The 13627-nt window shown below is 39.2% G+C and overlaps 1 protein-coding gene across 1 annotated transcript in view; it reads right to left on the bottom strand.

Moving 5' to 3' along the window:
* Positions 1-13627, bottom strand: part of LOC308413683 (NACHT, LRR and PYD domains-containing protein 4A-like) — a gene marked incomplete at both ends in the record, with an annotated part of 667338 nt that overhangs the window by 137495 nt on the left and 516216 nt on the right. The gene's annotated exons all lie outside the window — the stretch shown is intronic.

Genomic DNA, 13627 nt, shown 5'->3' with positions numbered 1-13627 from the left:
GCTGTCAGGCCTCAGCCTCCTGGCCTTCATTTTGGATTTTTAATATTTACTATTAGTGTGCATGGTGTTAGGCCCAGAGAGAGTTTCCCCGAAGACCACCAGAGACCACCAGGAGTCCACAAGTATGCAAAGACAGAGTCTTTATTCAAGCTCCAGCTCGGACCCTCCAACCTCTCCAGCACCGGAAGGTGTGGAAGGTCAGGAGCTGGAACAAGCCTGGCGTAATTATCATCATAGTAGGTTACAGGACTTTACAACTTGAAAGTTACATGATTGGTTGACATTTGCCTGGCTGCCTGCTATTGGCTAGTGATGATTTCAGCTTGGTATGAATAATGGTTGCTAGTTTAATCCACTTACTTTAAACATTAGGTAGTTTTCTCTTAAGCACTGATTATTGCTACAAGTAGAGTGGCTATTTGCTCATGGGAATTATGATTGTTACCAGGGTGACATGGCTCTTGAAATGAGTTGGGGTTTTTCCAGAAGCTGAGTTTATTCAGACAGCAAGTTAATCATAAAATGGAGTCTGATAGTAAAATTGAGTTTGCAAGGTGCACTCTTTATCATATAGAAAGAAAAACATCGGATACCTAAAATGATCTTGGATAATAAAAAACTGTTGGAAATATCACTCCCTCTAGTTTAAAATGTACTACAAAGCTGTAGTAATTTTAAAGAAAGCATGGTACTGGCAAAAAAATGGCATATTAAGCAAGAGAATCAAAATGAAAACCCTGTGATAAATGTACACACCTATGGACTCCCGAATTTTCATTAAAAACAAAACAAAACAGAAATTCACAATGGAAAAAAGGCCGCATCTTTGACAAATTGTACTGGTCATATGTAACAGTTCCATATAGAAGAATAAAAATAGATGCATATTCATCACTATGCACAAACTCCAACCCCAAATGGATGCAGGATATCGATATAAAACTACACTGAATGCAATAGAAAGATAGGGATAGCCTTGAAGGCTTCGGCACAGGGAAAGACTTTCTTCATAAAAGACAGTGGCACAGGCACTAAGTTGATAAACAGGACCTCAAACTAAAAAGCTTCTGTACAGCAAATGCTGCCTACTGTCATGTGGAAAGAACAGCAGTCCACAGACAGAAAAAGATTTGTATGTACTACACATCAGTTATTGAACCAATATCCCAAATATATAAATAATTAAAATATCAAGAAAACAAACAACACAGTTTAAAAAAGATAGGGTATAGATCTAAATAGTTTCATCAAAAAGGAATCTCAAATTGTTTAGAAACACTTAATGTTCAACATCTTTAGCCATCGGGGAAAAGCAAATCAAAACTACTTGAATATTTCATCTTACACTTGTCAGAATGGTTAGGATCAATAAATTAGTGAAAGATCTTCCTATCAAGGATGTGGAGAAAGGGAAACATTCACCGGTTACTGGTCAGAATGCAAACTTGTACTATGTCCAATTTTCTGAGGAACCTCCAGACTGATTTCCAGAGTGGTTGTACCAGCTTACAACCCCACCAACAGTGGAGGAGTGCTCTTCTTTCTCCACAACTTCACCAGCATCTGGAATCATTTGAGTTTTTGACCTTAACCATTCTGATTGGTGTGAGGTGGAATCTCATGTTTGTTTTGATTGGACATAGTCCTACCTGAATATTAACTTATTGCACTTCTGGGCATATACCCCAAAGATTCTCTAACATACAATAAAGACACATGCTCCACCATGTTCATAGCAGCCTTACTTATAATAGCCAGAAGCTGGAAAGAATCCAGATGTCCTTCAGTAGATGAATGGATACAGAAATGTGGTACATTTACAGAATGGAGTATTACTCAGCTATTAGAAGCAACTACTTTATGAATTCCTAGGAAAATGGATATATCTAGAGAATATCTAAAGAACTGGAAATTGAAGAATGTGGAACCCAACCATGTCGACATGATACTCCGCCTATCAGGATGCTCTTGGGGCTGACCTCTGTGATTGACCTGGATTCCTTGGAGACCACTGTGAACTCAACTTTGATGAATGTGCCAGTCAGCCACATCTCCATGGAGAACTATGTGTGGATGGAGGAAACAGGTACTGTTGTGACTGCAGGGGTAGTGGATACACAGGAACACACTGTGATGAGGCTTTGACACCTCATCATTGGTCAAAGCTGTGTCACAATGATACAACAGGGGAAGACACTGTTGAAAGCTAAATGTGTCACTTCTGGCCTGGATACACAGTCTGCCCTGGATACACAGGGTGCAGAAGCAACCCCAGCCAACAGTGTGTGTATGTATGTGTGTGTGTTTGTGTGTGTGTGTGTGTGTGTGTGTGTGTGTGTTGGTGCACACATGTGCATGTGTGAATGTGCAGGCATTCTTGAGTACTGAGCTGTCTTCAGAGGATCAATAGGAGACACTGTAAGCGTTAGAGACTCAGGCTCTGTTTGTATCTTGCAGGCTGAATTCACAGACCTGAGTCTAGCATAACTGTCCTCTGCAGAAGCTCCACCTTACAGCTGACAAAAATGTTGCAGAGACCGAAAGTCAAACATTACAGTGAGCTCAGGATGTCTTATGAAAGAGTTAGGGGCACAAACCAGGTGCAGAGGTGAAAGTCATCTGCAATCCTAGGGATGGTGCAGTTCACCTGCAATCCCAGCACTTAATGACAGGCAAGGGAATTGTTCAAAGTCATGTTCAGCTTTGCAGAGAGCTCAACATCAGCCTGAGCCCCATGAGAGACTTTCCTGAAACAAGGAAACGACATAGAAAATGAGCAAACATAAATCGAAATTATTTTAAAAGGTCAGGGTTATAAACCTAGCTAAACCGAAAAGAAGGGAAAATATCGAAATGGAAAGAAAAGAAATAAAGACAGACATTCCATGGACTCTGGGGCAGAAGCAAAGAGCATGGTTAGAAATTCTATATACATCAAAGAACTAGGGAGCTGGAGAGATGGGTCAGGAATGAAGAGCACTGGAGCTCTTCCAGAAGATCTCGGTTCAGTTCCCAGGACCCACAGGGCAGCTCACAAAGGTCTGTAGCTCCAGTTCTGAGGGAACCAATGCTCTCACAGACATATATATATATATGATTAACACCAGTGCACATAAAAAGAACAAATACATCATTTTAAACATGAAAGAATTACGAAGTTAAGGAGTAGAGTTAAATATTCACTGAAGACATAGTGTCCCCCTCTACAGCCATAATTTCTTTTGCCAATGTCGTTGGGGGAATTTTACACTTTTACTTTCAATGTTTTACCCACTAAATCTAAAAGAAAACAGCAAAATTACTTTATTCCTCAAAGTCAGTATCATCTATTTTAGGAACGCTGATCTTTTGTAAGTGTCATGTCATTTTCCATATGATGTTCAGTATTTTCCTTTGCGTTTAAACTGTGTTAGCTTGTACATGTGTTATTTTCATTTTTTTCCTACTCAGGGCTCCTAGTTTGAAAATCGTTTGGATAGAATTTTCATATCATAAATTTTCAGACTAATAGGTTTTCCTCTGTATTCCTTTAAAAAATTTTAATTGTGTTTGCATATGTGTGAGTGAGTGAATGTGTTCCCATGACTTCAGGTGTGTATGTGTTTGTGTGTATGTCAGGTGTTCTATGTTCACAATGTTTTAATAGATCCCATTCACAGCCATCTCTAGATGCAAATGGTTTTGAGGACACAGGCTGGACAAACCTCCAAGGCCACAGTATCTCTTCAAAAACTATATAAGAAAACACTGTCACACCTGTGCATTTCTGAGCAAGACTGGGCAGTTCTGCTCTTTGCATTTCTCACAGCATCTCCTGATTGAAAACTGGTCCACACCTGCTGATAATGTCAGAACCCTTGGGGCATCAGGCAAGAAACTCACAGCAAGAGTTGTGGAGGGCACAGAAGACAAGGAACTTCTCCACACAAATCTCAATTTCATAAGCTAAAGATGTCATAAACTACTTTGGGAAATAAAATATGTTATCACATGCCAAGGTTTCATGTAAATCTGAGAGATGTCACAAATGCTGGCGGAGGACCAGAAAGATGGCATATGGAAGGGTAAGGACCACTGGTCTAGACCTTTAACACAGGATTCAGCATTACAGAATCACCTGGGCATCTGTAACCATCACTGTGGGCCTGTTTTCACCTGCAGCTATCTGCTGAAATCAGCCAAGTGTTCTGTGTACCTTTGGTGACTGTGATGCACCAGAAATAAAAATGACAGTCCTGTCTGTAATTAAAGAAGGAAAATACAAAAGATGTAAATCTCACTTAAGTCCCAGTTCTTCATAAACTAGAAAAAAATACCCAAAAGTGGTCTAAAACCAAAGAACAATAATATCATGATGAAAGACCCTTTAATATATTACCTTGGTTTTTTTAAGTGTGCGTGTGTGTGTGTGCATGTGTGTTTCCCCCCATGTTTGTGTGTGTGTGTGTGTGTGTGTGTGTGTGTGTGTGTATGTGTGTGTGTGTGCGCGCGCGCGCGCGCATGCGCTCGTGAGGAGGTGAAAGGTAAACTCAGTGGAGTCAGTTCTCTCTTACATAAAATGTGTCCCAAGATAAAACTCAGGTTCCCAGGTTTCAAACAGCTTTGGGGTGTGGGGGGATTGGCAGAACAGTGACAACATGGGACCACACAGGACAGGGGACAGTGCAGCTCAAGTTGGGTGGCAGAGCACTGGTCTAATATGCTAAAAACCATGCTTCTGTTCCACAGCCAGCCATGATTACCAAAAAATAAAAAGATATGACAGGTTTTGTGAATATAAAGTCAGTAGAAAATCCTGACCATCTTCCTGTAATATGTGAAAATATTATATATATAATTTAATAATTTACATACATACATTAATCACCTGTGTTCAAAGTTGCCCATTGTGTGCAGTGGATGTGGGAAACTAAAACAAGATGATCCCTGTACATTTTTTCATATAGTCACATGCAGATGGTCATACATAAGGCGCAACAAATTATTAATAACATGAACTTATAAGAAAATAAAATAACATGAATAATACTCACTAAAAGTCACTTAGTACTGAATTCTTTATTTCTGGGATCAACCACTTAACTTTCAAGATATTTACTGCATTTATTTATCCCTCTATATATTGTGCATATGCGAGTAAATAGAGGGAATCTTGCAGGAGCAAATTTCTCCTTGCAGGTCTTACAGGCTTGATGTCAGTCAAGTACAACCAGCTGAGCCTTCATACTGCTGGACCATCCCCCACCATATATTTTCAAACTGCAGTTAAGAATGGTCAGCCTAAGCCAGGAAAAGTAAGAGCCTTGATAATCATTATTAGAACTTGAAATTCAGCTAAAAGTGTTGAACATAACTATAGTCCTGGCACTCAGACTGAGACAGAAAGAGCTGGAGTTGTTTCAGCCTGGCCCGCACAGTGTGTGTGTGTGTGTGTGTGTGTGTGTGTGTGTGTGTGTGTGTGGCAGGGGCAGAAACACAAAGACTGCCTACCCTCATTTATAAGCTCCTTTGAAGCCCATATGCAGATTCCCTGCAACATCATCAATCTGTAGAGTACCGGAACCTCAGGACTGAGAGTCACACATCCTACCCCCAACATCAATCACATCCTTTCTTTACCAACTTCCTCTCCTCTCCACCAATGAGAGGAGGGCTGCACTGGCCAATCACATGGCACCATGAACAGTTTATACCCAGGTCCTGCTGCCACATATAAAGGGCTGACCTGGAAGTCCTAGGGCATTGAGTCAGAAAATCCTATCTTCAGCTTTTTTCCTTTTGTATGTATTTATTTTCATTGTTATTTGAGAAGGGGATGTGTACCCTTTATCTTCCCTCCCCGTTCCCTCCCTCGTGTCTAGACCCACCAGAACCAGTTTGCATCCCGGCCATGGTTATTCTTTAGAAAGGCAGCCACGAAAACTTGCTTTCCTTTAACTATTTAACTTTTTGTTTTAAAAGGGAAAATATCATTACTTGTTTGAATCCTCCAACGTTTGCTCCATCCGGATCCTCAGGCAATCCCTCTGACATTTTCTGGCTTTTCCTGACTTCAACGTAAGTAGACTGACCACAAGAGATTGTTAGCTGGGGTGGAGACCTCTTAGGCCTCCTAGATACAAAAATAAATTTAACAATGCATGTAGCACCACGAGGGTTGGATACTTGAGAATGAAGAGGGGGTAGAGATATGCTTATATATTTACAATTATAGTCATGGGTGTGAGGCCGAGAATCGGGAGAACCCACAGAGAAGCAGGCAGGTATGGACACACCAAGAATTTGGTCTAATCCCTTCACCTGAGTTCACCCTTTAAAGACTCACAGTATTCCCCCCACCACACACACTCCAGATATTAAGTAAATACATGTGCAAGTTTGCTTGCATAGCAATAAAATCTGATCTTTACTGTTGGAGAGTTGACTTGTGGGTCCTGAGATAAATAAATATATCAAAGACCTGACCCCTTAATACCCCAAAAGAAGGTAAAAAGTGGTTGTAGATGTAATCAGTCTTTCTAAGGGTAACCATGTGGAGACCGAACACCAGGAAAATGTAATGTGATAATAAAGGCAGATACTGGAGTTAAGTAGCTGCAAGGGAAGGACAGCAAAGATTTTCAGTAAAGCAGAGGCTCAGAAGGGGCAGCCCAGGGCTTCCCTGATGGAGGGAGTGTGAAGCTGCTGACCCTTGCCTGGAAGAGTGGGGACAAAACAACTTTAGCGATTTTAATGTTATTGGATTTGGTTGGCTTTGGAGTCAGAGTTTCAAGGATCATGGGCAAGCTGAGAAATTACTGAGTAGGAAAAGATGATGGTAAACATCTAATCCACCTGCTTTCACCTCCCAAGTTCTGCTACTGCAGCCACCACACCTGTCTGCTGTGTGGCTACAGATGGAACTCAGGGTTCTGTCCATTCTAAGCAAGTGTGCTACTGTCAACCACATCCTTAACTGAAAGTTTTGTCATTTTTAACCACTTACTTTATAACAGTTTGTAACAGAGGCTCTCAAATTTACCTGGAATCTTTACCACATATAATTAAGAGATTGTGTTCTGAAAATAAAAATACTGTTTTTCAGAACCATGATATAACTAAGTCAGAAAATTTAGAGCATCAAAATTAATGTATATCCTGGTGGAATGGCTCATGCCCTAGATCCCAGCACTGAACTGAGAAAAAAGGATAAAATAGTAATGAGCAAAGGAGAGAATCAGTAGATTCTGTGGTAAGCCCCATAAGGTCTAATTACAAACAAATATAAACAGATGGAAACAATTAAGAAGGATCCCAGCACTCAGGAGACAGGAGTGGGCTCCAGGACAGCCAGGGCAAGACAAACACAGCCTGTCTCAAACAAGACTCAATGATACAAAGCCAAAAAAGCCTAAGGGTTGTGCAACATGCATTTAAATCTTCGAATGGGAAGTAGGGGATGAGAGACTCTGAGTCTGAAGTCAGCCTGGTCCACAGAGCATGTTATGAACAGCCAAGGATATAGAGGCAAACCCATTCTAAAAATAAAAATCCATTCAATGTATATAGAGTATTTTTTTTGTTTTTTAATTAAAGAATTTTATTTTAAAAAGAAAGATAAATGTACAAATTTTAAGCATTTTTGCATAAAAGTATACGAATATATTTTTGTCATTGCTTGGCTTTTTTTTAAAGGATGGATAGTGTGCATTAAGATCTTACTAGTTACAATGAGCATAAAGTACATGTGAAACAGGATGTAACCTGGAATTAGTCAAAATTTTCTTGGTGTGTAAGGAGTAAACATAATGGTTTTTTCTTTTCTGTTTTTTTTTTCTTTTCTTGAACTTTACACAGTCTGTGAGTGGTTTCTGGGGGTGTTCAGAGCTTTCCAAGATTAGTATCCCATTATTAGTGACTGCATATTATGTCTGTTCTTTTATGACTGGGTTATCTCACTCAGCATGATTTTCTCTAGGTGCACCGATTTTTTTAAGAATTTCATAAAGTCATTGTTTCTGATAGCTGCGTAGTACTCCACTGTGTAAATGTACCACACTTTTTATATCCATTCATCTACTGAAGGACATCTGGGTTCTTTCCAGCTTCTGGCTATTATAAATAGAGCTGCTTTGAACATTGCGGTGGATGTGTCTTTGTTGTACCTTGGGGTATCTATGGAGTAAATGCACAGAAGTGGAATAATTGGGTCTTCAGGTAGTACTATGTCCATTTTTCTAAGGAATCACCAGAATACTTTTCAGAGTGGATGTAGCAGTATACAACCCCACCAACAGTGGAGAAGTGTTCCTCTTTCTCCACAGCCTTGCCAGCATCTGCTGTCATCTGAGTTTCGGATCTTGGCCAATCTGACTGGTGTGAGGTGGAATCTCAGCATTGTTTTGATTTGCATTTCCCTGATGGCTAAGGATGTTGAACACCTCTTTAGATGTTTCTCAGCCATTTGATATTCCTCCATTGATAATTTTTTGATTAAGTCTGTAATCCATTTTTAATAGGGTTGTTTGATTCTCTGGAATCTTGTTTTTGAGTTCTTTGTATACCTTGGATATTAGGCCTTTATCTGATGTGGGGTTGGTTAATATCTTTTCGAACTCTGTTTGCTGCTGTTTTGTTTCCATGAGAGTGTCTTTAGCCTTACAAAAACTTTGTATTCTCATTAAGTCCAATTTGTCAATCTTTGACCTTGGAGCTCCAGCTATTGGTGTTCTGTTTAGGAAAATTTCTCCTGTGCCTATGAGTTCTAAGGTTTTCCTACTTTCTCATCTAATAGTTTCAGTGTGCCTAGTTTAATGTGGAGACCTTTGGTCCACTTGCACTTGAGCTTTTTACAAGGAGATAAGAAAGGGTCTATTTTCATTCTCATCATGCTGAGTGCCAATTGGACCAACACCATTTGTTGAATCGCCTGTCCTTTTTTCATTGAATTTTTACAGCTCATTTGTCAAATATCAGGTGACCATATATATGAAGACTCATTTCTGAATCTTCTTTTCTATTCCATTGATCCACATGCCTATTTCTCCACCAGTACCATGCAGTTTTCAGCACAATTGCCTTGTAATATAGCTTCAGGTCAGCGATAGTGATTCCTGCATATGTTTTCTTGTTGTTGATATGGATTTCGCTATTCTAGGTCTTTTGTTATTCCAGATGAAATTGCACATTGAAATTTCCAACTAAATGAAAAACTGGGTTGGAATTATGATGGGGATTGCATTGATTCTGTAGATTGCTTTTGGTAGGATGGCCATTTTTAAAATGTTGATCCTTCCAGTCCATGAGCATAGGAGATCTTTCCATTTTCTGAGATCTTCCTCGATTTCCTTCTTTAGAGGTTTGAAGTTCTTGTCATACAGGTCCTTCACTTGCTTAGTTAGAGTCACACCAAGGTATTTCATAGTTTTTGTGACTATTGTGAAGGGTATATTTTACCTAATTTCTTTCTACACATGTCTGTCCTTTGAATATAGGAAGGCTACTGATTTGTTTGAGTTAATTTTATATCTGGCCACTTTGCTGAACTTGTTTATAAGCTGTCGGAGTTCTCTGGTGGAATTTGTGGGGTCACTTAAGTACACTATCAAGTCATCTGCAAATAGTGATGTTTTTACTTCTTCCTTTCCAATTTGTATCCCTTTGATTCCCTTTTGCTGTCTAAGTCCGGCCAGGAATTCCAGTACTATGTTCAAAAGATAGGGGGAGAGTGGGCAGCCTTGTCGAGTCCCTGATTTTAGTGGGATTGCTTCAACTTTCCCACCGTTAAGTTTGATGTTGGCTGTTGGTTTGCTGTATATTGCTTTTATTATGTTTAGGTATGGGCCTTGGATTCCTGGTCGTTCCAAGACTTTTTTTTTTTTTTTTTTTTTTTTTTTTTTTTTTTTTTTTTAAGAATTAAGATTTTTTTGTTTAACTTAGCATATGGAATTTGTAATGTCATGATGACAGTGAAAACAAGTTGCATGCTTTGCATCTAAGAAAAAAAAGAGTGGTTTCTTAAAACATCTCCCTGTCCCTTTTATCAATTCTGTGCGGTTGTACAAGAGCAAATCCTTCTATTATTTTGGCAGTTTTATTATTTTAATCATTATAGTGATAAAATGGTGACATTTTAACTTTGTTCTGTAAATACTCCCTGATGAAAGTTGTTCAAGTTAATTTCAAAGGCTGAGCATTGAGTCTTCTGAGTCCCGAGTTCTGATCTCATCCCTTCACCCCCTCCATTTTCTTCAAGCTTATCAGAAATCACAATTTAGTGGTTATCCATTCAAGACCAGAATAATAATTGTTCTCCATATTTTAAAAACAATTAAAGAACACACAAACATAAACAAAGCCCAAGTGTACACAAGGTGCTATTCCTCTGGGCAGTTCCCCATCTCCATCTCTGCTGCCTCAGAGAGTCTTCCCTCGTTCCAAGACTTTTAACATGAAGTGGTGTTGAAATTTGTCAAAGGCTTTCTCAGCATCTAGTGAGATGACCATGTGGTTTTTTCTTTGAGTTTGTTTATATGGTGGATTACATTGATGGATTTTCGTATGTTAAACCATCCCTGCATGCCAGGGATGAAGCCTACTTGGTCATGGTGAATGATCGTTTTGATGTGTTCTTGGATTTGGTTTGCAAGGATTTTGTTGAGTATTTTTGCATCAACGTTCATAAGTGAGATTGGTCTGAGGTTCTCTTTTCTTGTAGGGTCTCTGTGTGGTTTACGAATGAGGGTTATTGTAGCCTCAAAAAATGAGTTAGGCAGTTTTCCATCTGATTCTATTTTGTGGAATAGTTTAGAGTATTGGTATTATGTCTTCAATAAATATCTTATAAAATTCTGCACTAAGCCCATCTCGACCTGGGCTTTTTTTGATTGGGAGGGTTTTGATGACTGTCTCCTTTTCTTTAGGTGTTATGGGATTGTTTAGATTGTTTTCTCCTGGCCATGATTTAACATTAGTACCTTGTATCTGTCTAGAAATTCATCCATTTCCTCCAGATTTTCCAGCTTTGATGAGTATAGGCTTTTGTAGTATGATCTGATGATTTCTTGAATTTTTGCAGTTTCAGTTGTTATTTCTCCACTTTCCTTTCTGATTTTGTTAATTTGGATACTCTCTCTTTGCCCTCTAGTGAGTCTAGCTAAGGGTTTATCAATCTTGTTGATTTTCTCAAAGAACCAGCTCTTGGCTTTGTTGATTCTTTCAATGGTTTTTTTTTGTTTCTACTTTGTTGGTTTCTGCTCTAAGTTAGATTATTTCTTGCCATCTACTCCTCTTGGGTTTATCTGTTTCCTTTTGTTCTAGAGCTTTCAGCTGTGCTGTCAAGTTGCTGATGTATGTTCTCTCCAGTTTCTTTTTGGAAGCACTCAGAGCTATGAGTTTTCCTCTCAGTACTACTTTCATTGCATTACATAGGTTTGGGTATGTTGTGTTTTCGTTTTCATTGAATTCTAGAAAATCCTTAATTTCTTTCTTTATTTCATCTTTGACCATGCTATCATTTAACAGAGTCTTGTATAGTTTCCATGTGTATGTGGGCTTTTTGTTGTCTTTGTTGTTGTTAAAGACCAGCCTTAGACCATGGTGGTCTGAGGGGATGCATGGGAGTATTTCAATCTTCTTATGTCTATTGAGGCTCGTTTTGTGACCAATTATGTGGTCAGTTTTTGAGAAGGTGCCATGAGGTGCTGAGAAGAATTGTAATCTTTTTTTTTAATGATATGTTCTGTAGATATCTATTAATTCCAGTTGGTTTATAACCTCTGCTAGTTTTACAGTATCCTTGTTCAGTTTTTCTTTCACTAATCTGTCCATTGGTGAGAGTGGGGTATTGAGGTCTCTCACTATTATTGTGTGGGGCGCATTGTATTTTTTGAGCTTTAGTAGGGTTCTCTATTATGAATATCGGTGCTTTTGTATTTGGAGTATATATGTTAAGGATTGAGAGTTCCTCCTGTCAAATTTCCCCTGTAATGAGTAAAAAGTGTCCTTCCTTAACTTGTTTGATAACTTTTGGTTAAAAATCTACTTTATTCAATATTAGAATGGCCACTCCAGCTTGCTTACTGGGGCCATTTGCTTGGAAGTTTTTTTCCCACCATTTTACTCTGAGATAGTGTCTTTCTTTGTCTTTGAGATGAGTTTCTTGTATGCAACAAATGGCAGGGTTTTGTTTATGTGTCCAGTCTGATAGCCTATGTCTTTTTATTGGGCAATAGAGTCCATTTATGTTAACAGATATCAAGGAACAGTGGTTGCTGTTTCCTGCTATTTCTGTTTTGGAGGTTGACTTGTGCCTGTATGTCTTTCTTCTTTTGGTTTTCTTGCTTAGGTGTTTTCTTGTTTTTATTAGGATGTAGTTCCCCTCACTGTAATCGGTTTTCCACCTATAATTTGTTGTAGTGTTGGGTTTGTTGTCAGATATTGTGTAAATTCAGTTTTGTCTTGGAATATCTTAGTCTCTCCATCTATGGTGATTGAGAGTTTTGCTGGGTATAGCAGGTTTGGCTAGCACCTGTGCTCTCTTAGGGTCTGCACGATGTCTGTCCAGGCTCTTCTTACTTTCATAGTCTCTGCTGAGAATTTGTGTGTGATTTTGATTGGTCTGCCTTTATATGTTACATGGCCTTTTTCCCTTACTGCTTTTAAGGTTTTTTTTTTTTTTTTTTTACCTCTGGGCACTTGGTGGCTTGACTATTCTGTGTTTGGAGGAGTTTCTTTTCTGATCCTATCTATTTGGAGTTCGTAGGCGTGTTTTATTCTCATGGTCATCTCATTATTAAGAGTGGGGAAGTTTTCTTCTATGATTGTGTTGAAGATATTTACTGTGCCTCTTAGTTGATATTCTTCGCCCTATTCTATTCTTATTGTCCTTAGGTTTGGTCTTCTCATTGTGTCCTGGATCTCCTGGACATTTTGGGTTAGGAGCTCTTTGGTTTTTGCATCTTCTCTGACTGTTTTGTTTATGTTTTCAATGTTGTCTTCGGACCCCGAGATTCTCTCTTCCATCTCTTGTAGTCTATTGGAAATGCTTGCATCTGTGACTCCTGATTTCTTTTTTAGGTGTTCTACCTCTAGGGTTATCGCTTTTAATGTTTTCTTTATTGTGTCAATTCCAGTTTTAAATTCCTTCTTCCATTCCTTCATCTCTTTGGTTCTGTTTTCCTCTAGTTCTTGGGTTCTTTGAGTGTTTTTCTTGTTTCCTCTTTAAAAGCTTCTAATTCTTTATGCTTTTGCTCCCGTTCTTGTTTAAGGATCTCTATCATTGTCTTGAGGTATGATTTTAGGTCTGCATCTTCTTTTTCTGGTTTGTTTGGCATTCCGCTGTTTGCTGTGATGGGAGAGATTGGTACTGGTTTTGCCAGGTTGTCTTTGTTTCTCTGGGGTACATTCTTTCACTTTCCTCTTGCCATCTTGTTGTCAGTCTTGTGTCCCTGGATCACCGCTGGCTTGCCACTGGTTCACTGCTGTTCCTGACCTGTGTCCCTGGATCACTGCTGGCTCACTGCTGGCTCATTGCTGTTCCTACTGGTGGGTGGTCTGAGTACGCATTCCTCACACAGTGTTTTTCCACTGGGAATAGCCTGATGCAGGGTTACTGGTTTCCTGGAACAAGCTGAGGCAGGAGGGGGAA

This window comes from Micromys minutus (genome assembly GCF_963924665.1).
Source record: "Micromys minutus genome assembly, chromosome: 32".
Classification (NCBI taxonomy): domain Eukaryota; kingdom Metazoa; phylum Chordata; class Mammalia; order Rodentia; family Muridae; genus Micromys; species Micromys minutus.
Note: the sequence above shows the minus strand (reverse complement) of the source record. Positions and strands in the feature narration are given on the sequence as shown.